General features: G+C 41.3%; 1 protein-coding gene across 7 annotated transcripts in view; it reads right to left on the reverse strand.

Moving 5' to 3' along the window:
- LOC139546309 (PTB domain-containing engulfment adapter protein 1-like) overlaps nucleotides 1–27,802 on the reverse strand; it is a 185,449-nt gene that overhangs the window by 80,770 nt on the left and 76,877 nt on the right. The window contains exon 1 of one of the 7 annotated variants that reach the window (XM_071354528.1): nucleotides 2,144–2,161. The exons of the other annotated variants lie outside the window; for them this stretch is intronic. The gene's annotated coding sequence lies outside the window, so the exon portion shown is untranslated. Of the gene's footprint in view, nucleotides 1–2,143; nucleotides 2,162–27,802 lie in introns of those variants that run through there. 7 annotated transcript variants of the gene reach the window in all.

Raw genomic sequence — 27,802 nt, forward strand, 5'->3', positions numbered from 1 at the left:
CCACGTCGCAGAGGGATCGACAGGCGTTCACCCGCCCGACCAACTGACCAGCATCACTGCTCTGGACGGTTCTGACTTAGAATATGTGGACAATGCCTCAGCCGACTCGCCAGGCTCCCACGCCCCTACCGGTTTGTGGGGAGTTCACCCCCAGCCAGCTTGCATAGCGCCCATGTCTCGGCCGGCTCGCCCATGTGTCACCACCAATAAATCCACGATAAACAAGAATTTCAATAAGCATTTCTCTACGGCTGGCCATGCTTTCCTCCTGGCTACCCCAACCTCGGCCAACAGCTCCACACCCCCCGCAGCTACTTGCCCAAGCCTCCCCAGATTCTCCTTCACCAAAATCCAGACAGCAGATGTTCTGAAAGAGCTGCAGAACCTGGACTCGTACAAATCAGCTGGGCTAGACAATCTGGACCCTCTCTTTCTAAAATTATCCGCTGCCATTGATGCAACCCCTATTACGAGTCTGTTCAACCTCTCTTTCGTATCGTCCGAGATCCATAAAGATTGGACACTCTAGACCCAAACTGTTATAGACCTACAGTGGGGCAAAAAAGTATTTAGTCAGCCACCAATTGTGCAAGTTCTCCCACTTAAAAAGATGAGAGAGGCCTGTAATTTGAGTCCCTGGCGGCGTAGTGTGTTACTGATGGTAGGCTTTGTTACTTTGGTCCCAGCTCTCTGCAGGTCATTCACTAGGTCTGGGATTCCGTGTGGTTCTGGGATTTTTGCTCACCATTCTTGTGATCATTTTGACCCCACGGGGTGAGATCTTGCGTGGAGCCCCAGATCGAGGGAGATTATCAGTGGTCTTGTATGTCTTCCATTTCCTAATAATTGCTCCCACAGTTGATTTCTTCAAACCAAGCTGCTTTCCTATTGCAGATTCAGTCTTCCCAGCCTGGTGCAGGTCTACAATTTTGTTTCTGGTGTCCTTTGTCAGCTCTTTGGTCTTGGCCATAGTGGAGTTTGGAGTGTGACTGTTTGAGGTTGTGGACAGGTGTCTTTTATACTGATAACAAGTTCAAACAGGTGCCATTAATACAGGTAATGAGTGGAGGACTGAGGAGCCTCTTAAAGAAGAAGTTACAGGTCTGTGAGAGCCAGAAATCTTGCTTGTTTGTAGGTGACCAAGTACTTATTTTCCACCATAATTTGCAAATAAATTCATAAAAAATCCTACAATGTGATTTTCTGGATTTTTTCTCATTTTGTCTGTCATAGTTGAAGTGTACCTATGATGAAAATTACAGGCCTCTCTCATCTTTTTAAGTGGGAGAACTTGCACAATTGGTGGCTGACTAAATACTTTTTTGCCCCACTGCATATCCATCCTGCCTTGCGGTCTTCGAAAGCCAAGTTAATAAACAGATCACCGACCATTTTGAATCCCACCGTACCTTCTCCGATGTGCAATCCGGTTTCCGAGCTGGTCACGGGTGCACCTCAGCCACGCTCAAGGTACTAAACAATATCATAACCGCCATCGATAAAAGACAGTACTCTGCAGCTGTCTTCATCGACCTGGACAAGGCTTTCGACTCAGTCAATCACCACATTCTTATCGGCAGACTCAACAGCCTTGGTTTCTCAAATGACTGCCTCGCCTGGTTCGCCAACTACTTCTCAGACAGAGTTCAGTGTGTCAAATCGGAGGGCCTATTGTCTGAACCTCTGGCAGTCTCTATGGGGGTACCACAGGGATCAATTCTCGGGCCGACTCTTTGCTCTGTATATACCAATGATGTCGCTCTTGCTGCAGGTGATTCCCTGATCCAACTCTACGCAGACGACACCATTCTGTATACATCTGGCCCTTCTTTGGACACTGTGTTAACCTCTCTTGGGTACGTGAGATGTTAGCGTCCTACCTCTTCAACAGCCAGTGAAACTTCTGGGCGCCAAATTCAAATACAGAAATACTCATTATAAAAATTCAGAAAACAAAACATATTTTACATAGATGAATTCTTGTGAATCCAATCACGGTGTCAGATTTAAAAAATGCTTTACGGCGAAAGCATACCTTACGATTATTTGAGAACATAGCCCAGAGGACAAATCATTACAAACAGTAACCAGCCAAGTAGAAGAGTTACACAAGTCAGAAATAGAGATAAAATGTATCCCTTACTTTTGATGATCTTCATATGGTTGCACTCAGCAGACATTCATTTACTCAATAAATGTTCCTTTTGTTCGATAAAGTCTCTTTATATCCAAAAACCTCTGTTTTGTTCGCACGTTTTCTTCAGTAATCCACAGGCTCAAACGCAGTCAAAACAGGCAGACAAAAAATCCAAATTGTATCCGTAAAGTTCATAGAAACATGTCAAACGGTGTTTATATTCAATCCTCAGGTTGTTTTTAGCCTAAATAATTGCTAATATTTCAACCGGACAATAACGTCGTCAATATAAAATGTAAACAAGAAAGGCACTCTCGCGGTCTCGCGCAAGAAAAAGCTCTGTGACACTTTAGGGTCCACTCATTCAGACTGCTCTTACTTCCTCATTTTTCAGAATACAAGCATGAAACAATTTCTAAAGACTCTTGACATCTAGTGGAAGGCATAGGAACTGCAATTTGAGTCCCAAGTCAATGGATACTGTAATGGCATTGAATAGAAAACTACAAAACCACAAAAAAAACTACTTCCCGAATGGAGTGTTTTCAATCCAAATCTACCAGTTATATGCATATCATATCTTCTGGGCCCGAGAAGCAGGCAGTTTAATTTGGGCATGCTTTCATCCAAAATTCCGAATGCTGCCCCCTACCCTAGAGAAGATAACTGATCTCCAAATGAGCTTCAATGCCATACAACATTCCTTCCTTGGCCTCCAACTGCTCTTAAACGCTAGTTAAACCAAATCCATGCTTTTCAACCATTCGCTGCCCGCACCTGCCTGACCAACCGTCCAGCATCACTGCTCTGGACGGTTCTGACTTAGAATATGTGGAAAACTACAAATACCTAGGTGTCTGGCTAGACTGTAAACTCTCCTTCCACACTCATATCAAACATCCCAATCCAAAATTAAATCTAGAATCGGCCTCCTTCAGTCACGCTGCCAAACATACCCTCGGAAAACTGAGTATCCTACGGATCCTCGACTTCGGCGATGTCATTTACAAAATACCTTCCAATACTCTACTCAGCAAACTGGATGTAATCTATCACAGTGCCATCTGTTTTGTCACCAAAGCCCCATATACCACCCACCACTGCGACCTGTATGCTCTAGTCGGCTGGCCCTCGCTACATATTCGTCGCCAGACCCACTGGCTCCAGGTCATCTATAAGTCTCTGCTAGGTAAAGCTCCGCCTTATCTCAGCTCACTGGTCATGATAGCAACACCCACCAGTAGCACGCGCTCCAGCAGGTATATCTCACTGGTCATCCCCAAAGCCAACACCCCATTTGGCCGCCTTTCCTTCCAGTTCTCTGCTGCCAATGACTGGAATGAATTGCAAAAATCGCTGAAGCTGGAGACTCATATTTCCCTCACTAACTTTAAACATCAGCTCTCAGAGCAGCTAACCGATCGCTGCAGCTGTACATAGCCCATCTGTAAATAGCCCATCCAATCTACTTACCTCATCCCCATATTGTTTTTATTTACTTTTCTGCTCTTTTGCACACCAGTATTTCTACTTGCATATATCATCTGCTCATCTATCACTCCAGTGTTAATTTTCTAAATGTAATTACTTCGCTACTATGGCCTATTTATTGCTTTACCTCAAGGCATTTGCACACACTGTATATAGACTTTTTTCTATTGTGTTATTGACTGTACGCTTGTTTATTCCATGTGTAACTGTGTTTGTGTCGCACTGCTTTGCTTTATCTTGGCCAGGTTGCAGTTGTAAATCAGAACTTGTTATCAACTAGCCTACCTGGTTAAAAAAAGGTGAAAAGAAAAGAAGTTGGGTGGGGGTACTGTCACACCTGCTCCCGCTCTTCCTCCCCCTGGCGCTCGAGGGCGCCAGGACCCCCAGCATTACGCACTTAAGCCACCATCAGTACGCACACCTGCCTTCCCCCCATCACACGCATCAGCGATCATTGGACTCAATTACTTGTCATTACCTTCCCTATATCTGTCTGTTCCCAAGCTCTGGTCCCTGCGTCGGGATTAATTGTCTAGTGTCTGTTACGCTGTTCCTGTCCCCTTGTCTGTTCCCGAATAAATGTCTGACTCCCCGTACCTGCTTCTCCTGTCCGGCGTCGGCCCGTACATAGTGAGATACTGCAGACATACTGTTGTCATTTTATTACCAGCCGTAGAACCAAACGAAGGTATTTAGCTGCATGTGCAAAGCTGTTTTCCAGGCAAAGGGTGGCTATTTGAAGAATCTCAAATATATATTTTGATTTGTTTAACACTTTTGGTTACATGATTCCATGTGTTTATATTTCATAATTGAAGTCTTCATTATTATTCTACAATGTAGGGAATAGTAAAAAAAGAAAAACCCAGGAATGAGTAGGTCTAAAACTTTTGACCGGTAGTGTAGGTGTCCAAGTGGGAAAAGTCAGTGTGGAGTGCAATAGACATTGTGCCATCTGTGGATCTGTTGGGGCAGTATGCGAATTGGAGTGGGTCCAGTGTGTCTGGGATGGTGTTGATGTGAGCCATGACCAGCCTTTCAAAGCAAAGAGGTCAGATACCTGGCAGTGTGGTGCCTGGACAACAACCTCTCCCTCAACATCAGCAAGACAAAGCAGCTGATGATCATGGACTACAGGAAACGGAGGGCCGACCACACCCCCATTCACATCGACAAGGCTGTAGTGGAGCGGGTCGAGGTCTTCATGTCCCTCGCTATCCACATCACTAGGATCTATCATGGTCCAAACATACCAAAGCAGTAGTGAAGGCACGACAACACCTCTTCCCCCTCAGGAGTCTCAAAAGATTTGGGCCCTCAGATCCTTCAAAATGTTTTACAGCTGTACCATTGAGAGCATCTTGACTGGCTGCATCACCGTATGGTATGGCAACTGCTTGGCATCCGATGGGAATGCGCTACAGAGTGTAGTGCGTACGGCCCAGTACATCACTGGGGCCAGAACTTCTATACCAGGCGATGTCAGAGGAAGGCCTTAAAAATCTGTGGTTTATAGTACTTAAGTAGTACTTTAAAGTATTTTTACTTAAGTAGTTTGTTGGTGTATCTGTACTTTACTATTTTTGACTTCACCACATACCTAAAGAGAATGTACTTTTCGCTCCATAGAGTCACTGACACCCAAAATAACTAGTTACATTTTGAATGCTTAGCAGGACAGGAAAATGGTCTAATTCACATATTTGAATTTTATTGGTCACATACACATGGTTAGCAGATGATATTACAAATGTAGCGAAATGCTTGTGCGTCTAGTTCCAACAGTGCAGCAATATCTAACAATTCCACAACAACTACCTAATACACACAAATCTAAGTAAAGGGATGGAATAAGAACATGTACATAAATATATGGATGAGCGATGACCGCGCGACATAGGCAAGGTGCAACAGATGGTATAAAAGCTGTATTTACATATGGGATGAGTAATATCATTAGTGGAATTAATAAGTGACTAGAGATCCATTTGTTAGAGTGGCCAATGATTTCAAGTCTGTATGTCGGCAGCAGCCTCTGTGTTAATGTTGGCTGTTTAACATTCTGATGGCCTTGAGATTGAAGCTATTTTTCCAGGCTCTCGGTCCCAGCTTTAAAGCACCTGTACTGACCTCGCCTTCTGGATGGTAGCAGGGTGGACAGGCAGTGGCTCGGGTGGTTGTTGTCCTTGATCTTTTTGGCCTTCCTATGACATCGGGTGCTGTATGTGTCATGGAGGACAGGTAGTTTGCCCCCGGTGATGCGTTGGGCAGACCGCTCCACCTTCTGGAGAGCCCTGCGGTTCTGGGCGGTGCAGTTGCCGTACCAGGCAGTGATGCAGCCCGACAGGATAATATCAATTGTGCATCTAAAAGTTTGAGGGTTTTAGGTGACAAGCCAAATTTCTTCAACCTCCCGAGGTTGTTGCGCCTTCTCCTCAATGGCACCAAAGGAGCTGTTTAACGAGCCAGTAAAATATTTTCAACAAAACTGTCTCTGCGCAACAACCAACACAGGACATCCAAGAAGCTCTGTCTCTTAACAAAGGAACACTGGCTTTTATTCAGCTGCAGAAGGAGTTTAATTGCCAAAAGCTGCATCCCCTAATGAGAGGGCGGGATCAGAGCTCCAATCTGCTGCTTGGGGGAATCCAGGAAGCCATTTCCTGAAATACACACATACATAAACACAAACCCACAACACAGACACTGGGGAACGTACCAGAGGAGTACACCACATCAGTCACTGGCTTCATCAACAAGTGCATCAATGACTTTATCCCCACAGTGATCGTACGTACATACCCTAACCAGAAGCCATGGATTACAGGCAACATTCACACTGAGCTAAAGGGTAGAGCTGCAGGTTTCAAGGAGCGGGACTCTAACACGGAAGCGTATAAGAAATCCTGCTATGCCCTCTGACGAACCATCAAACAGGCAAAGCTTCAAAACAGGACTAAGATTGAATCGTACTACACCGGCTCCGACGCTCTGCAGATGTGGCAGGGCTTGCAAACTATTACAGACTACAAATGAAAGCACAGCCACAAGCTGCCCAGTGACATGAACCAACCAGATAAGCTAAATTACTTCTCTGCTCGCATCGAGGCAAGTAACACTGAAACATGCATGAGAGCATCAGCCATTCCGGACGACTGTGTGATCACGCTCTCCGTAGCCGATGTGAGTAAGACCTTTAAACAGGTCAATATTCACAAGGCCGCAGGGCCAGATGAATTACCAGGATGTGTATGCCGAGCATGCGCTGACCAACCGGCAAGTGTCTTCACTGACATTTTCAACCTGTCCCTGACTGAGTCTGTAATACCAACATGTTTCAAGCAGACCACCATAGTCCCTGTGCCCAAGAACACTAAGGTAACCTTCCTAAATGACTACCGACCCGTGGGACTCACGTCTGTAGCTATGAAGTGCTTTGAAAGGCTCGTCATGGCTCACATCAACACCATTATCCCAGAAACCATAGACCCACTCCAATTTGCATACTGCCCCAACAGATGATGCAATCTCTATTGCACTCAACACTGCTCTTTCCCACCTGGACAAAAGGAACACCTATGTGAGAATGCTGTTCATTGACTACAGCTCAGTGTTCAACACTATAGTGCCCTCAGCTCATCACTAAGCTAAGGACCCTGGGACTAACCGCCTTTCTCTGCAACTGGATCCTGGACTTCCTGACGGGCCACCTCTCGGTGATAAGGATAGGGAACGACACATTTGCCACGCTGATTCTCAACACAGGGGCCCCTCAGGGGTGCATAGTCAGTCCCCTCCTGTACTCCCTGTTCACTCATGACTGCATGGCTAGGCAAAACTCCAACACCATCAAGTTTGCCAATGACACAACTGTGGTAGGCCTAATCACCAACAACGACGAGACAGCATATAGGGAGGAGGTCAGAGACCTGGTTGTGTGGTGCCAGGACAACAACCTCTCCCTCAACATGATCAAGACAAAGGAGATGATTGTGGACTACAGGAAAAGGAGGACTGAGCACGCCCCCATTCTCATCGACGGGGCTGTCGTGGAACAGGTTGATAGCTTCAAGTTCCTTGGTGTCCACATCACCAACAAACTATCATGGTCCAAACACACTAAGACAGTAATGAAGAGGGCATGAAAAGGCCTATTCCCCCTCAGGAGACTGAAAAGATTTGGCATGCGTCCTCAGATCCTCTACAGCTGCACCATCAAGAGCATCCTGACTCGTTGCATCACTGCCTGGTATGGCAACTGCTCGGCCTCCTACCGCAAGGCACTACAGAGGGTAGTGCGTACAGCCCAGTACATCACTGGGGCCAAGACTCCTGCCATCCAGGACCTCTATATCAGGCGGTGTCAGAGGAAGGCCCTAAAAATTATCAAAGACTCCAGCCACCCTAGTCATAGACTGTTCTCTCTGCTACCGCACGGCAAGCGGTACCAGAGCGCCAAGTCGAGGTCCAAAAGGCTTCTTAACAGCTTTTACCCCCAAGCCATAAGACTCATCAACAGCTAATCAAATGGCTACCCATACCCAGACCCCTCTTTTACGCTGCTGCTACTCTCTGTTTATAATCTATGCATAGTCCCTTTAACTCTACCTACATGTACATATTACCTCAACTAACCGGTGCCCCTACACATTGACTCTGTACCGGTACCCCCTGTATATAGCCTCACTTGTTATTTTACTGCTGCTGTTTAATTGTTACTTTAATTTTCTATTTTGTATTTTTTACTTAAGTTAAAGCATTGCTGGTTAAGCGCTTGTAAGTAAGCATTTCACTGTAAGGTGTCTCCTGTTGAATTTGGAGCATGTGACAAATAACATTTGATTTGATTCACCACACTGTCTGTGTGGGTGGACCATTTCAGTTTGTTATCAAGAGAACATCCCTTGCCATGCCTACTGCCTCTGACCTGGCGGACTCATTGAACACATGCTTCGTTTGTAAATTATGTCTGTGTTGGAGTGTGCCCCTAGCTATCTATAAATAAATGTAAAAACTAGAAAATGTGGCTGTCTGCTTTGCTATTAAAAGGTTATCTTTACTTTTACTCAAGTATGACAATTGGGTACTTTTTCCACCACTGCTTAAAATCATCAAAGACTCCAGCCACCCAAGTCATAGGCTGTTATCTTTGCTACCGCATGGCAAGCGGTACCAAGGCACCAAGTCTGGAACCAACGGGACCCTGAACAGCTTCTACCCCAGTGGGGTCTGGTGGGAGGAGATATAGGAGGTTGGGCTGATTGTAATAGCTGGAATGGAATTTATGGAACATAAATTGGTGGTTTTCATATGAATGATGTATTTGATACCGTTCCATTAATTCCATTCCAGCCATTACAATGAGCCTGTCCTCCTATAGCTCCTCCCACCAGCCTCCTCTGTTCTAACCCAAAGCCACAAGATTGCTAAATAGTTAGTTAAAAGGTTAACCGAATAGCTACCCGGACTTTCTGAATTGACCCTTTTAGCAATAACGTTTTTGACTCATCACATATACTGCTGCTACACTTTACTATATGTAACTTTATTCTTGGTTATATGTACATACATATCTACCTCAATTACCTCGTACCCCTGCACATAGACTCGGTACTGTTACCCCTTGTATATGACCAAGTTATCGTTACTCATTATGTATCTATTAATACTACATGTTTTACTTTTCACTGTTAGTCCACGCCTGCTGTTTACGAAGTATTTGACAAATACAATTTGATTTGATTTCATAAACATATTCTAAGCTATGTGATTCTCATCTGGTTTTGCCTCAGGACCCAAACTGAACCAGCATGTCGCAATCCAATATTTGCTTGGCCAAAATGTAATCTGGAAAACTAGTTTTAATTCTATATTGATAGTAAAATGTACCAACTATATGACATGGGAACAACAGTCCCACCTTTTTCATCGTCAATAATTCCATTTGGCCCATATTCTTGATGAAGAATGTTAAGCTCACTGGTTTGAGACCACAAAATCAACCAAACACGCTAAATAGTGCTTCTAATAAATGATTACGTTAAATTATTTAAAAAAATATAGGTTCATTATAATTCCCACACACTTTCTAGTTGGTGATAGTCGTTTAAACTCAGATTGGAGTATTTCGTATTTATTTTACTGAGACACTCGTGACCCATTCAAAACCTTGGGTCTTGACCCTCCAATTGAGAATCGCTGGTCTAAGCTATAGAAAACATAGCCTGACCTAATAAAAGACTCATGTCAAAAGCAGTAGATGTGTGATCACATGCATTAAACAAAAGACTTCAAGGAGCAGAATGAACAGGAAACGCTGCTTCCAGGGCATGTGTACTCTGTCAAGGCGCATTTAGAAACACAGCACATTCACACTTATTATCTGTTCCATTGTTTACAACATGTTCTTGGTCTAAAATATGTAAATGCTATTTAATCTTCAGTCCTACTTCCTTTACAGCTGTATATTCTGCAATTATTATTTCAATATTCAGTTCAACAGCTACATGGTTTATACCCCTAGGATGTAAAAAGTTACTGTTTTTCTTCAGTGATGACATGAATGAAAAACAACTGCTATACCTTTCCCAACCAAGCCATATAGTATGAAATTGTAGTTTTCTTTAGCAAGGGGGGCATCTGAGGGGTTCATTTGTTCAAATGAGACTTTAATATCTCAATACTGCTTAGGGACTTATGGAGACTTCCAACGCATCTGCTATTCAGCAGCCGCTTGTGTGAACAGAAGGAGCCTGCAGCACAGACCTACCAAAAACCTCTACAGGGAGACATTGTTAATGCATTGTCCTGGGGCCCACTCCCTGGCTGCTTCATTGGTCCTGCTGCAGTCATCACATCTACAGTCCCTCAAGCTAGCGGGACAGCGCGACCTAAATGTGGATCTGGCAGACCCCGAAGACATTTTGACTCCCCAGTTTCCTGTCGGCAGGCAATAATAAGGCTTAATGTTGTGCAAGCACAAATCGTATGGCCCGCAATGCAGTTCTGTTGAGCTGAGGCAGTGCACATTCCAGAGTCTCTTTTAATTCCATTATGACATCAGATCACCTGGGAGCAGAAGATGGTTCAGTGTTCTACCCTCTTAGGAAAAAATAAAGGTGCTTTCTAGAACCGAAAAGGGTTCTTCGGCGGTCCCATAGAATAGGGCTGGGCGATATGGCCAAAATATCATATCACAGTATTTTATTTTATTTTACCGCAGCAGTGTGAAAAAGATCTCAAATGAGTGCAGGAAAATTATATTGATATTTTTTTAAGTTGAAGTGAGCAGTATAAAAAATCTGAATGGAAAAAGACAGATTGAAATCACTTAGAATGTATGCGTTATTATTATTCAAATACATAAAATACCATCAAACTCTGTCATGTACGATATGGGCAAACAATCAAGACCTTGTTTTTAACCAAATGTTGCAATTACGATTTGACTTGTGATTTAGAGCAAAACACTTGGGTGAACTGTTGGAATCATGGAAATAGAATGATTATTCTAATTTAATAGTTAGAATATAATAGTGGGTACCTTGGAATACAGTGTTGTTTGACATGAGAACGAATGAAAATGCCAGGGAGGAGTTATTGTGACAGGGTAGGATGTTGATAAGTGTTTCCTAGGGGACCATATAATCCTTAGTTCTTTTTTATTTCGTTTTTTTTATTAAACAGTAACATGCCAAACATAAACAGAACAGCCAGAGGGATTCCACAACGAAATAACAGAAGAAAAAAACAAATGCACATTATATCAATTCAAATACAGACATGTAGCGAATAAAACATTTGGACATTTTGTTTTGTATACGTTTTAATGACTCTAAATAGTTTTCTAAATCAGATTAAAAAAAATAAGAAATGGGTATTTTTCTTCATAAATGTTGATTTGTGTATGAAAAACCTTCCTAATAAAATAACGACATTTATGACATACTCACGTTCAATTGTAGAATCAGCGTAGTAAAATAATATGTAAAACTTAGAAATTTCAATGGTTGTATGCATTTTGTGGCCAAGATATAGATTCAGATATAGGTTCAATAGATTTAGTTTCTAGTTCACAAAAATTGCATTCACTGGTAACATCAGGTATATATTTAGAAATCAAGCTATTACACGGATAGAATCTATGGATAATCTTAAAGGAGATCTCCTTTATTGGTCACCATAAATGTGTGTGACGTGAGCCAAACACGGCGTCAGTTTACATCAAACGATGAAGCCCAACAAAATATCACAGAGGGAATAGACTTCCTGTAGAAAATATCCCTTAATAAACGATTGTTGAATTTCGCATCTAGTAAACCTATGCCATTCACCTGGAAATCGCTTACAATAGTATATATTCCAAATATTCATTATTCTGAAGTAAAGTTTTTATCCAACTAGGTATAGCTTTAATAAGTGTCAAATTCTCTCCACGTAAATAGATTCCCACTAATACTAACTAATTAGCTGACAAGGACAATGTTTTTCGAGAACTAGTTACGGTAAAATAACATCTTGTTTCTATGTAATATCGACCCATTGTTGCATTTATAACATTTATGAGGTGAAAAGTTGTGTTTATACAGCAAAGCCCAGGACATTAAAGCCTGCTTGTGAAAAGCCGCCAATTTCACAGGAAGTTTACCCACAATATATGGACACTGAAGTAAAAAATTACGCCCTCCGAGCTTCTGAAAAACAAAATGAGGTATAATATTCCAGAAACTATGAGGATTTTTATGTACCCTTTAACCTCAGTTGACTTTTGATATCTGATTGAAGAGAGTGAAGTCTAAGACATTTAGACCGCCATCTCTTTTTATCTTATGTGGCTTGTTTTTCCATATGACGTTGTACAAAAGCCTATCTAAGGTACAGCAAGTGTATTTGGGAATGTCAATAGAAGAAAAAAAATAGGATGCACATGATAGCCCCTTGAAGACTTAAATCCCTCCCTAACCATGAGGATCATTTGTTTTTGACAGATTCAGTTGCAGGGCTCAGATTAAGATCATTCACAGCCTTAAGATTTTGGGTGATCTTTACACCGAGGTAGGTTACAGTATCTTTTTCAGAGATGTTACAATCTGCTGGATTGACAGCTCCTTTCAGAACAAACATCTCACATTTTGAAAGATTTAATACCAAACCTGAGATTTTGGAGAACTGCGTCACGATATCCAATGCTAATCTAGTTTATGACACATTTTTCAAAAGAAGTGAGGTGTCATCCGCCAGTTGGTATATCTTGATCTCTGGCTTGGAATGTAATGTCTTCAAAGTGATTTTGATGAACTAATGAGAATAAGATTTGAGATACTAACAAAAAGAAAGAAAGTGAGATTGGACAACCTTGTCGTATTCCTTTGTAAATGTTCAACCTTGAGGATGTTCCATGACAAAGTTTGATACAGCTATTTCTACCATTATACAGAGTTCTAATAGCATCAACAACAAAAATGACCAAACTTCAAATGCTTAAGACAATCAAATATAAAATTGTGACTTAAGGGTATCAAATGCTTTCTGAAAATCCAAAAATAAGATAACAGGGAAGTCATCCAATAGATCACAATACTCAACGAAGTCTAACACCAGCCTCAGATTATTACATATATGGCGCCCTTTCATAAACCCTGATTGACATTCATCAATCAGATTATTCAAGCAAGACTTCAACCTTTTTGAAAAGATTAAGGCTAAAATTTTGTAGTCGTTATTTAAGGAGTGTGATTGGAGGCCAATTATCAATATTTAAGAGATCCTTGTGTGGTTTAGGCATAAGAGTAATAACTCATTGCTTCAGAGAGGCAGCTAGTTCTCCCTTCTTAAGTAAAAATGGTGCTATTTCCTCAGAGAAGGTTTTGTAAAATTCAGAGGTTAATCCATCACAGTCTGGAGATTTGCTATTTTTTAACTGAGCACCCCCATACTGGATGTCCAGAATGGATAAATCTTGACAACAAGACCGATTGTTTAAGATGGCGCCAAAGAACATGGCTGACGTTTTACATTCTCCCAACCAATTGTGCAATTTTGCAATTTTTTGGCGTTTTGTGTAACTTATTTTTTTACTTATTGTGTACATAATGTTGCTGCTACCGTCTCTTATGACCGAAAATAACTTCTGGATATCAGAAAAGCGATTACTCACCACAGACTGGAAGAAACTTTTTCCTTTAACGAGTCCGATGAGAAGGATATCCTGCTTTCACTGGAACAGGCCCAGATTCACGCCAAGAAAAGACGCCGGAAAAGGGGACGCAGATCGGGGATCATTCTGAGAAGCCGGAGGCGAGCGAGTAAACTCCCAATGCCTTCCATTCTCCTTGCCAACGTGCAATCGTTAGAAAATAAAATTGATTACCTATTATTAAGATGAATCTACCAACGGGACAATAAAAACTGTAACATCTTATGTTTCACTGAGACGTGGCTGAATGAAGAAACAGACAATATAGAGCTGGCGGGATTTCCCATGCAACGGCAGAACAGAGACGCTACCTCTGGTAAGACGAGGGGTGTGTCTTTTTGTCAATAACAGCTGGTGCGTGATGTCTAATATTAAAGAAGTCTTGAGGTATCGCTCGCCTGAGGTAGAGTACCTTATGATAAAGTTGTCGACCACACTATCTACCAAGAGAGTTCTGTATTATTCAGGGCCGTCTATTTTCCACCACAAAACAAAGCAGGCACTAAGACCACTCTCAACCAACTCTATAAGGCCATAAGAAAACAAGAAAATGCTCACCCAGAAGCAGTGCTCCTAGTGGCCGTGGACTTTAATGCAGGCAAACTTAAATCAGTTTTACCAAATTTTTACCAGCATGTCACATGTGCAACCAGGGGGGAAAGAATCCTAGACCACCTTTACTCTACACACAGAGATGCATACAAAGCTCTCCCCCACCCTCCAATTGGTAAATCTGACCACAATTCTATCCTCCTGATTCCTGCATACAAGCAAAAAATAACGCAGGAAGTACCAGTGACTCACTCAATATGGAACTGGTCAGATGATGCAGATGCTACACTACAGGACTGTTTTGCTAGCACAGACCGGAATATGTTCCGGGATTCATCCAATGGGACTGAGTTATACACCACGTCAGTCATTGGCTTCATCAATAAGTGCATCGATGACGTCATCCCCACAGTGACTGTACGTACATATCCCAAGCAGAAGCCATGGATTACAGGCAACATCCGCATCGAGCTAAAGGATAGAGCTGCTGCTTTCAAGGAGTGGGAGACTAATCCGGACACTTATAAGAAATCCCGCTATGCCCTCAGACGAACCATCAAACAAGCAAAGCATCAATACAGGATTTAGATTGAATCCTACTACACCGGCTCTGACGCTCGTCAGATACAGCAGGGCTTGGAGACCTGGGAGTGCATTCCGACGAAGATCAGCAAAGGTAAGTGAAGATTTATAATGCTTTTTATGAGTTTTGTTGACTGCACAATTTGGCGGGTAACTGTATGGCTTCCTTTTGTGGCTGAACGGTGTTTTCAGATTATTGAATATTGTGCTTTTGCTGTAAAGATTTTTGAAATCTGACACAGCGGTTGCATTAAAAACAAGTGTATCTTTAATTCTATGTAAAACATGTATCTTTCAAAGTTTATGATGGGTATTTATGTTATTTGAAGTGGCTCTCTGCAATTTCTCCGGATATTTTGGAGGCATTTATGAACATGGCGCCAATGTAAACGGAGGTTTTTGGAAACAAATATGAACTTAATCGAACAAAACATACATGTAGTGTAACATGAAGTCCTATGAGTGTCATCTGATGAAGATCATCAAAGGTTAGTGATTCATTTTATCTCTATCTCTGCTTTTTGTGACTCCTGTCTTTGGCTGGAAAAATAGCTGTGTTTTTCTGTGATTTTGCAGTGACCTGACATAATTGTTTGTGGTGCTTTCGCTGTAAAGCCTATTTGAAATCGGACACTTTGGTGGGATTAACAACAAGATTACCTTTAAAATGGTATAAGATACATGTATGTTTGAGGAATTTTAATTATGAGATTTCTGTTGTTTGAATTTGGCGCCCTGCACTTTCACTGGCTGTTGTCATATCATCCCGTTAACGGGATTGCAGCCATAAGAAGTTTAACAGAAGTCTTAACACCACAATTCAAAACTAGAACGCTCAGTTTGCTGTGGGGAAGGAGCTACCTTGTAAACCTACGAAAAAGGCAATATTTTTATCTTTGCATAGACAGCATAGACAGATTCCTCCATTTCTTCTCCTGAGGAGTCAGGTGGCGGGTTTTCTCCGATGTATGAGTGAGCCTCCGCTGTATGAGCCTTCTCCTCCTGTTGCACTTTCGCACATTTTTTTCTTCCATTTTCCCAAGTTTCAGATCAAATTAGCGGTCAACTAAGCGTTGTTCTCTATTGTGTTTACTATAAGCCAAGTTTTGTTACATTTAAGTAAGTTTGAGAGGGATAAAAGTTAAGGTTACTCAGAGCAAGCTAAAATCTCGTCTGCACTCGCCGCCATCTTCCTGGAACCCCATTTCTATCATCTTTAGCTACATTGAATGTTCTCTTAGCTATAGTAGGTAAAGTAAAACACAAACCGGTCCATGCATTAATACAATTATATCGTAAAAACAGTATACCAGCCAGCCCTACCATAGAATAACAATTTTTGGTTCCAGGAAGAACCCTTTCCAAATAGGGTTCTACATGGAACCCAAAACAGTTCTACCTGGTACCAAAGTGGTTCTCCTATGGGGATAGTCAACCCTTTTTTCTAAGTGTACCAAAAACATGGATTAAAAGAACAAACAATGCCGTTACATACAGTTGAAGTCGGAAGTTTACATACCCCTTAGCCAAATACATTTAAATTCAGTTTTTCCTGACATTTAATCCCAGTACAAAATCCCTGTTTTAGGACAGTTACGATCACCACTCTATTTTAAGAATGTGAAATGTCAGAATAATAGTAGAGAGAATGATTTATTTCAGCTTTTATTTCTTTCATCACATTCCCAGTGGGTCAGAAGTTTACATACACTCAATTAGTATTTGGTAGCATTGCCTGTAAATTGTTTAACTTGAGTCAAATGTTTCGGGTAGCCTTCCATAAGCTTCCCACAATAAGTTGGGTGAATTTTGGCCCATTCCTCCAGACAGAGCTGGTGTAACTGAGTCAGGTTTGTAGGCCTCTTTGCTCACACCCGCTTTTTAAGTTCTGACCACACATTTTTTTATAGGATTGAGGTCAGGGCTTTGTGATGGCCACTCCAATTACTTGACTTTCTTGTCCTTAGCCATTTTGCCTCAACTTTGGAAGTATGCTTGGGGTCATTGTCCATTTGGAAGACCCATTTGCGACCAAGCTTTAACTTCCTGACTGATGTCTTGAGATGTTGCTTCAATATATCCACATAATTTTCCTGCCTCATGATAACATCTATTTGGTGAAGAGCACCAGCCCCTCCGGCAGCAAAGCACCCACACAGCATGATGCTGCCACCCCCGTTCTTCACGGTTGGGATGGTGTGCTTCAGCTTGCAAGCATCCCCCATTTTCAGCCAAACACAACAATGGTCATTATGGCCAAACAGTTCTATTTCTGTGTCATCAGACCAGAGGACATTTCTCCAAAAATGACGATCTTTGTCCCCATGTGCAGTTGCAAACCATAGTCTGAGTTTTTTATGACGGTTTTGGAGCACTGGCTTCTTCCTTGCTGAGTGGCCTTTCAGGTTATGTCAATATAGGACCCGTTTTACTGTGGATATAGATACTTTTGTAACCGTTTCCTCCAGCATCTTTACAAGGTCCTTTGCTGTTGTTCTGGGATTGATTCGCACTTTTCGCACCAAAGTTCATTCATCTCTAGGAGACAGAACATGAGCGGAGCGGTATGACGGCTGCGTGGTCCCATGGTGTTTATACTTGCGCACTATTGTTTGTACAGATGAACATGGTACCTTCAGGCATTTGGAAATTGCTCCCAAGGATGAACCAGACATGTGGAGGTCTACAATTTTTTTTCTGAGGTCTTGGCTGATTTCTTTTGATTTTCCCATGATGTCAAGCAAAGAGGCACTGAGTTTGAAGGTAGGACTTGAAATACATCCACAGGTACACCTCCAATTGACTCAAATTATATCAATTAGCCTATCAGAAGCTTCTAAGGCCATGATATCAATTTCTGGAATTTTCCGAGCTGTGTAAAGGCACAGTCAACTTAGTGTATGTAAACTTCTGACCCACTGGAATTGTGATACAATGAATTATAAGTGAAATAATCTGTCCGTAAACAATTGTTGGAAAAATTACTTGTGTCATGCACAAAGTAGATGTCCTAACCGACTTGCCAAAACTATAGTTTGTTAACAAGAATTTTGTGGAGTGGTTGAAAAATGAGTTATAATGACTCCAACCTAACTGTATGTAAACTCCCGACTTCAACTGTAAATCTCTTTAGAAAAAAATAGGCAGCATTTGCACGGAATAACTTAATGATGAAGGACAAAGCAGCATGATGAGAGTATTTCAACTTCAACTATCAAATTTAAACAGTAGAAATAGAGTATGAAAACCAGATGCCCATAGTCCTAAAATGAGTTACTTGAACCTAGCCCTCTGCAACAAGAGAACATTCCCACTGGGTGTCAGGTATCCATCTTTCTGTATTTGTGTCAGTCCACAAACCCCACAGGCACTTACATTTGCATGGCCAGCAGCACATTGCCTTTAAAACATTAACGTTGAAAAAAACAACAACATCCCTTTCATGTCATTCTCCTACATTGTGAAAGTGTTTCTCCTGCTTTTTCTTTTCATTCAAAAAGGTGTTGGATGTGATGTGGCAACAGCAGTCGTTTCCCAAGCATCCGGCCAGGGTTTGTGTGTTCGGGCTCCAGCAGCAGCTCCACTGCCAGTGAGCTGCTGTTGGGGGTAGATAAGAGGCTGAGGCAGAGTTAGGGTAGAGCTAGGGTAGAGCTATGGTAGAACTAGAGTAGAGCTAGGGTAGAGCTAGGGTAGAGTTAGGGTAGAACTAGAGTAGAGTTAGGGTAGAGCTAGGGTAGAGCTATGGTAGAACTAGAGTAGAGCTAGGGTAGAGCTAGGGTAGAGCTAGGGTAGAACTAGAGTAGAGTTAGGGTAGAGCTAGGGTAGAGCTATGGTAGAACTAGAGTAGAGTTAGGGTAGAACTAGGGTAGAGTTAGGGTAGAACTAGAGTGGAGTTAGGGTATAGCTGGGGTAGAGCTATGGTATAGCTAGGGTAGAGTTAGGGTAGAACTAGGGTAGAACTAGGGTATAGCTAGAGTAGAGTTAGTGTAGAGCTAGGGTAGAGTTAGGGTAGAACTAGAGTAGAGTTACAGTGAGGGAAAAAAGTATTTGATCCCCTGCTGATTTTGTACGTTTGCCCACTGACAAAGAAATTATCAGTCTATAATTTTAATGGTAGGTTTATTTGAACAGTGAGAGACAGAATAACAACAAAAATATCCAGAAAAATGCATGTCAAAAATGTTATAAATTGATTTGCATTTTAATGAGGGAAATAAGTATTTGACCCCTTCTCAATCAAAAAGATTTCTGGCTCCCAGGTGTCTTTCATACAGGTAACGAACGGAGATTAGGAGCACACTCTTAAAGGGAGTGCTCCTAATCTCAGTTTCTTACCTGTATAAAAGATACCTGTCCACAGAAGCAATCAATCAATCAGATTCCAAACTCTCCACCATGGCCAAGACCAAAGAGCTCTCCAAGGATGTCAGGGACAAGATTGTAGACCTACACAAGGCTGGAATGGGCTACAAGACCATCGCCAAGCAGCTTGGTGAGAAGGTGACAACAGTTTCTGTGATTATTCGCAAATGGAAGAAACACAAAAGAACTGTCAATCTCCCTCAGCCTGGGGCTCCATGCAAGATCTCACCTCGTGGAGTTGCAATGATCATGAGAACGGTGAGGAATCAGCCCAGAACTACACAGGAGGATCTTGTCAATGATCTCAAGGCAGCTGGGACCATAGTCATCAAGAAAACAATTGGTAACACACTATGCCGTGAAGGACTGAAATCCTGCAGCGCCCGCAAGGTCCCCCTGCTCAAGAAAGCACATATACATGCCCGTCTGAAGTTTGCCAATGAACATCTGAATGATTCAGAGGACAACTGGGTGAACGTGTTGTGGTCAGATGAGACCAAAATGGAGTTCTTTGGCATCAACCCAACTTGCCGTGTTTGGAGGAGGAGGAATGCTGCCTATGACCCCAAGAAACCATCCCCACCGTCAAACATGGAGGTGGAAACATTATGCTTTGGGGGTGTTTTTCTGCTAAAGGGACAGGACAACTTCACAGTAGGGTAGAGCTAGGGTAGAGCTAGGGTAGAGTTAGGGTAGAGTTAGGGTATAGCTAGGGTAGAGTTAGGGTAGAACTAGAGTAGAGTTAGGGTATAGCTAGGGTAGAGTTAGGGTAGAGCTAGGGTAGAGTTAGGGTAGAACTAGAGTAGAGTTAGGGTAGAGTTAGGGTAGAGTTAGGGTAGAGTTAGGGTAGAACTAGAGTTGGGGTAGAGCTAGGGTAGAACTAGAGTAGAGTTAGGGTGGAACTAGGGTAGAGTTAGGGTAGAGCTAGTGGCTAGGGTAGAGTTGGGGTAGGACTAGGGTAGAGTTTGGGTAAAGTTTGGGTAGATATAGGATAAAAGTAGGGATAGGTTAGAGTTAGGATATATTTAAGATAGGGGTAGGTTAGGGATAGTGTAGAGTTAGAGTAGAACTAGGGAAACGTTCGGGTAAAAGAGGGTAGCACTAGGTTAGAACTAGCGTAGAGTTAGGGTAGAGCTAGGGGCTAGGGTAGAGTTGGGGTAGGGGTAGAGGTAGGGTATGACTAGGGAAGAGTTAGGGTAGAGCTAGGGTAGAGTTTGGGGTTAGGGTGGAGCTGGGGTAGAGTTAGGGTAGAGCTAGGGTAAAGTTAGGGTAGAGCTAGGATAGCATGAGGGTAGAGTTAGGGTAGCACTAGGATAGCGCTAGGGTAGAGTTGGGTAGAACTAGGGTAGACCTAGGGTTGAACTTGTTTTTGTATTTATTAAGGATCCCTATTAGCTGCTGCTTGCAGCTACTATTCCTGGGGTCCAGCAACATTAAGGCAGTTATATACAGTTTAAAATATTCCATGACATTACATTTCATAACACTTTACCCAGTACATTTAGTGTGTTCCCTCAGGCCACTACTCCACATCTACAATACAACATCCATGTATACGTGTCTGTAGAGTGCGTGTCTAATCATGTGTATGTGTGTCTGTGCCTGTGTTAGGGCAGAGCTAGGAGCTGTAAAATAACATGTACGGAATAATATTGTGAAACATATTGAAGATAACAGGCAGACAGTAAATACTGATATGAAAATATTTGTCTAGTTGCACAGACCAAAAAGTCCCATAACAATTTTTCTCCACTGTCCATAATAGCTAGCTTGGACTAAATAGCATTCCCTTAATGGGCAACTCAACCGCCTGGTAAAGCATATTTTTCAAGAGTTCCTAAAATTAGAAAACAACATTTAAATAAACTATCAATTCCAAAATGATATTTCAGAGGTCAAAAACATGACAGTCTTGTAATTTCCCATGTTATGCACAATTAGTACTGAAAATGTGTGATTAATGAGGTTTGGTTTTGCTAACGTTCCCTTCCTGGTTTTCACCCATCTTTGAATGTGTGTTTAATACAGGAGTGCGATAGTAAAATGATAATGTGGTTTTTATTACTAAGTAACATTGCTTAAGATGATAAAATATGCCAAACAAAATGAATATGTTTAATTTCATAAAAAATTGGTTGTCAAAATTAGCTCAACTGCACGGTTGCCTGTTAAAGGATATCTGATGCTTAGATAGATGAATCTGATCGACTGGCTTAATCCTATTCTTTAACTTTTATTTTTGGTTTAGTTGGAGACGTGAATCCAACATACAGTATAATTTGTTAACAAGTTAATAGGCTGTTTGCTGTTTTGCAAAAGTGTAATAAAATATATTTTGATTTGGTCCTATTCTTTAACTTACATTTTTGGTTGAGATGGAGACTCCAACATATAAACTATTAACTTGAAGATTACATTTGAAATCAACCAAAGCTTGAAACCCTAGGCCTATATGCATCGTCTATTTTTAGTTGAACCCTGGGTTGAATTGAAACAATAGTTGTTGATGACTTTGCAAATGCTATATAGGCCTAAGTAGTATAATTGATGATACATGACTTACAATTAATTTGCTGTGTTAAACCTACCCTTTGGAATGACTTTGATTACAACAGTACATATGTTTAGTTAAGAGAACTCTCAATAATCATTCTCACAATGGCACATTAGTAGTCAGTGACAAATATGAAAGCTAAGCTGGGCTTGGCTAAAACTCTGGATGGGAGACCAGATGGATAGTTGTATATTGCCTCTCCAGTAAGATGTGCCGCCTAGCTAACAGCTGTTTCTTCTTCTTTAGAAAGTCTACATAACGTTGAAGATCTGACATATTTTCAAAGGTACAAATTTCACTATATTTTATACAAGGTTAGACTATGTTGAAAATTGGTTGCAATAACCATGTTTCCATCCACAGTTTTTATGTGAGTAAAGTCATACAGTATATATAAACCTGTGATGGAAACATTACGTTTTGGTACATTTTTATAAATGCCAAAAGATAATTTGTTTTTTTAGACATGGTGGGATCTTTTGTGTCAGTCAAATTAATTATGCGAGAAATGATTGTGGAAACGCCTTCATGTGCAAATATTCATAATATAACCATCCTATTGAAGGAAACCTGGAGTCACAAGATGATATGGTGTGTGGTCCTCCCACTACGAATCAGGAAACAGTGCAGTTTATTCGGCTACAGATCAAATAATTGATCAACTTCACAGGGTGGTAAAAGTGCACAGTAATCTTGATGCTCCTTTACAGTAAATATTTGAGGGTCTGATTCTGGTAACATGATGATCGATGCTTGACTGACATTAGACAAAAATGATTTCAATAATAATCTCATCATGTAAACTAGCTTACCCGCACAGCCTACCCACACTGTATCTGCGAGCTGTGGCTAAAGCGCACTTCCCGAGACCAAAGGCACATTTGCTATATAACGCAACAGTTTTTGTGAAAAAACTATCAGTTGAGTTGAAAATGCGATGGAAAAACATTGAACTTCATATTTCTATTCAGTACATGAAAAATTGAGTGAAAAAATACATTTTGTGTCAACTCCTTCATCACCCACCTATTTTTATCATAAGTTCATGTCATGAACGTTGTATGAGTGAGACCAAGGCGCAGCATGAGTAGAGTTCCACATATTTTTAAGAAACTGAAAACTCACCAAAACAAAACAATAAAGCACAACGAACCGTGAAGCTATACAAAATAGTGCAGACATGCAACGAAACATAGTCCAGATCCCACAAACACAAAAGGGAAATGGCTACCTAAATATGATCCCCAATCAGAGACAACGATAAACAGCTGTCTCTGATTGGGAACCATATCAGGCCAACATAGACATACAAAAAACCCTAGATACCCCACCCTAGATACTATCACGCCCCAACCAACACAGAGAAAAAACAGCTTACTATGGTCAGGGCATGACAGTTCATTTGGTGGAAACACCACTGGCAGGAAAATGTGCACATTTTCTTTATGCAGATTTTAGAATATTCACATGAAAATCTGTCGCCAACACAATCTGCTTTGGGGTTATTTTTTTCAGTCAGTAAGCAGGCTAGCTTTGACAGAGCGTTGCCTTAAAGTCAATTGTCTGAGCAAACACTAATTCAAACCACTTTCATCTTGTTTTGAAGGTCTACTTCAAAATACAAAGCACTTGAGCCCTAATTGAAACCTCAACGTTTCGATGGTAGATGTGAGGCTGGACCAACCTCAATTCAGGTTTTGTCCGCTCTGGACAAAGTTGAAACCATGTCTGAACAGATCCTTGTCTGAACAAAGTTTAACTAATCAATATCTCTTACAGTAGTTTTCATGCATCAGTTTATCTAGTGGGTTAGATTGTGCTTACTTGCAAGGTCAAAAAGAGGCGCAGAAAACCCTCTGAAAGAGCCATTTGTCACTGACAGATATAACATACAAGATAACCTTGCCTTTGTCTTGTTTTTTGGTGTGATACAACATCTCCAAAGCTGAAGTGGACGGTAAATGGAAAAACATCCAACATAAATTGTGTGCCCTTCAGTTTCGAGAAGGGCATATACTGTACAAGATATCTATTATATTGGGTACCCTGAGGACAACAGATACTTGGATAACTTGATAAATAGTAAATCAACCGCTCATCCATTCAAAGTGCTGCTTTTGACAATTGCTTAAATATTTTGGGATTTGTTAAATCAATAACACATGTATTTCCCAACATGATTAATTTTAACTGTAAAAACGTATTTTTTGAAAATTAAATGCATCTGGGATAGAACATAAATATCTTAATTTTAATAATAAGACATTTGGGTCAAAATAAAACTAATTTTCATTAAAAGGAAATATGTATATTAGAAATACGTATATTAGAAGGAGAAATTGATAGAAGAAGCTGAAAAAGATGTCCAAACCAACAGGGACTCTGAATAATCTGTTTGGCCCATTGCCAGAGTTACTTCTTGGTACAATGCATACCATGACAAATAAACATTGCCATTTCCTTTGACAGTCAAGGTGAAGCCATATCTATCACAGACCTTAAAGACACCAAGGCCGCTGAGAAAAACAGACAGAGACAAATAGCTGTGCAGCTTATTCACCCAGTGAAACCACTGAATGAGTGCAGAAGTTCAGTGTAGGAAATAAGAGTCCTCGGTTTCAGGTCATTGCATTTTACTGAAAGCTAGACAAGCTAAATAAGTCAGAATGTAATAATTTAGACATTGTGTCCATGTTCTGTCACGCCCTGACCTTAGAGAGCCTTTTTATGTCTCTTTTTGGTTTGGTCAGGGTGTGGTTTGGGTGGGCATTCTATGCCCCTTATTTCTATGATTTGTGTTTTCTATGTTTTGGCCGGGTATGGTTCTCAATCAGGGATCGTTGTCTCTGATAGGGAATCATACTTAGGCAGCCCTTTTTCCCACCTGTGATTGTGGGTAGTTGACTTGTGTTAGTGGCACTTAGCCCTCGTAAGCTTCACGGTGGTTTTTTCGTTTGTTGTTTTGTTGGTGACATTTACTAAAAGAAAAAGAAAATGTACGCTCACCAAGCTGCACTTTGGTCCACTTCTTTTGACGGCCGTGACAATCTGTCAATACTTTTTTATTTGATTCATCTACCAACAGGTGCCCATCTTTGTGAGGCATTGGAAAACCACCCTGGTCTTTGTGGTTGAATCTGTGTTTGAAATTCACTGCTCGACTGAGGGTCCTTATATATAATTTTATGTGTGGGGTACAGAGATGAGGTAGTCATTCAAAAATAATGTTCAACACTATTATTGCAACTTATCATGTGCACATTTTTACTCCTGAACTTATTTAGGCTTGCCATAACAAAGGGGTTGAATACTTATTGACTCAAGAGATTTCAGCTTTTCATTTTTAAATGAAAAAAAAAACATTAAAAAAAAAACACAATTCCACTTTGACATTGTGGGTGTGTCTCGGCCAGTGACACAAAATCACTATTTAATCCATTTGAAATTCCCGGCTGTAACTTAACAAAATGTGGAAAAAGTGTGAATACTATCCGAAGGCACTGTATGTGCCATCAAAATATTTACATCAATATTTTAGATGGCAAATATTGTTCACTCCAAAATAATTTGAAAGAATCATGAGTTCAACTGGCAAGCTAACAAGTATTTATAAGAAAGCTCATATCATTTGACAAATCTCATGATATTGTACAGTCGTGGCCAAAAGTTTTGAGAATGACACAAATCTTAATTTTCACAAAGTCTGCTGCCTCAGTTTGTATGATGGCAATTTGCATATATTCCAGAATGTTATGAAGAGTGATCAGATGAATTGCAATTAATTGCAAAGTCCCTCTTTGCCATGCAAATGAACTGAATCCCCAAAAACATTTCCACTGCATTTCAGCCCTGCCACAAAAGGACCAGCTGACATCAAGTCAGTGATTCTCTTGTTAACACAGGTGTGAGTGTTGACGAGGACAATGCTGGAGATCACTCTATCATGCTGATTGAGTTTGAATAACCGACTGGAAGCTTCAAAAGGAGGCTGGTGCTTGGAATCATTGTTATTGTGTCAATCATGGTTCTCTGTCAATCATGGTTCTCTGCAAGGAAACACGTGCCGTCATCATTGCTTTGCACAAAAAGGGCTTCACATGCAAGTATATTGTTGCCAGTAAGATTGCACCTAAATCAACCATTTATCGGATCGTCAAGAACTTCAAGGAGAGCTGTTCAATTGTTGTGAAGAAGGCTTCAGGGCACCCAAGAAAGTCCATTAAGCGCCAGGACCGTCTCCTAATGTTGATTCAGCTGCGGGATCGGGGCACCACCAGTACAGAGCTTGTTCAGGAATGGCAGCAGGCAGGTGTGAGTGCATCTGCACGCACAGTGAAGCAAAGACTTTTGGAGGATGGCCTGGTGTCAAGAAGGGCAGCAAAGAAGCCACTTCAGGGACAGACTGATATTTTGCAAAAGGTACAGGGATTGGACTGCTGAGGACTGGGGTAAAGTCATTTTCTCTGATGAATCCCCTTTCCGATTGTTTGGGGCATCCAGAAAAAAGTTTGTCCGGCGAAGACAAGGTGAGCGCTACCATCAGTCCTGTGTCATGCCAACAGTAAAGCAGAGTCAGCCAAGGGAGTGGGCTCACTCACAATTTTGCCAAAGAACACAGCCATGAATAAAGAATGGTACCAACACATCCTCTGAGAGCAACTTCTCCCAACCATCCAGGAACAGTTTGGTGATGAACAATGCCTTTTCCAGGATGATGGAGCACCTTGCCGTAAGGCAAAAGTGATAACTAAGTGGCTCGGGGAACAAAACATTGATATTTTGGGTCCATGGCCAGGAAACTCCGCAGACCTTAATCCCATTGAGAACTTGTGGTCAATCCTCAAGAGGCGGGTGGACAAACGAAAACCCACAAATTCTGACAAACTCCAAGCATTGATTATGCAAGAATGGGCTGCCATCAGTCAGGGTGTGGCCCAGAAGTTAATTGACAGCATGCCAGGGCGGATTGCAGAGGTCTTGAAAAAGAAGGGTCAACACTGAAAATATTGACTCTTTGCATCAACTTCATGTAATTGTCAATAAAAGCCTTTGACACTTATGAAATGCTTGTAATTATACTTCAGTATTCCAAAGTAACATCTGACAAAAATATCTAAAGACACTGAAGCAGCAAACTTTGTGAAAAAGTATATTTCTGTCATTCTCAAAACGTTTGGCCACGACTGTACATTTTGATTTGTGAAGATGAGAAAATTTTGAGAGATCACTCACTCCAAGTAGATTGACAATCTGTATCAAATCAATATAGCATGTAACAAAATAACAAACAAACTCAAATAATTGCTCAAAATATCCTCAAGCAATGAATTAATAGCATCAAAATGAATTAACAAACGATCTGTAACATGTACTCAAGCACAAAGGCTGCTCAAAATATTCCTTCCATTACGTTTCCTTTTTAAGCATTCATCTGAAACTGAAAGGGCAGAATGGATGAAAGCAATATGTAGAAACTCAACTTACTCACAATTGTACTATCATAGAAGGGACCAGCAGGGAAGGAGTGGCTTACCACCATATTGCTCTTACCTGCCAAGTTTATTTTATAGTCACCTGGAAATCCAACCCTGGTCATAAAAACGTTCCATATCCAAACCACCAAAGAAGAACGCATTAACACTGTGCCAGGCTCACAGCTGGCCTCAGGTCTCGGATAAGCCAATTTCAACTTAGCAACCATCAATCTAAACAACACAGTAACCTTTATCTAATGGGTATGATCGACCGGCAATGAGAGGAGACTCATTTATTCATAGCGTGGAGTGGGGGCATTGCCTGGGCTCTGTCTGTGAGGCAGCCTGACCAGAGTGTTTTTGGGCTCTGTCTGTGAGGCAGCTTGGCCAGAGTGATTAGTATTCCTCCCAGCCTGTTATCTCAGACAGACAGGTTGGGGTTCTCTCGTTTTGGA

Source organism: Salvelinus alpinus, chromosome 20, assembly GCF_045679555.1.
Source record: "Salvelinus alpinus chromosome 20, SLU_Salpinus.1, whole genome shotgun sequence".
In the NCBI taxonomy this organism is placed as follows: domain Eukaryota; kingdom Metazoa; phylum Chordata; class Actinopteri; order Salmoniformes; family Salmonidae; genus Salvelinus; species Salvelinus alpinus.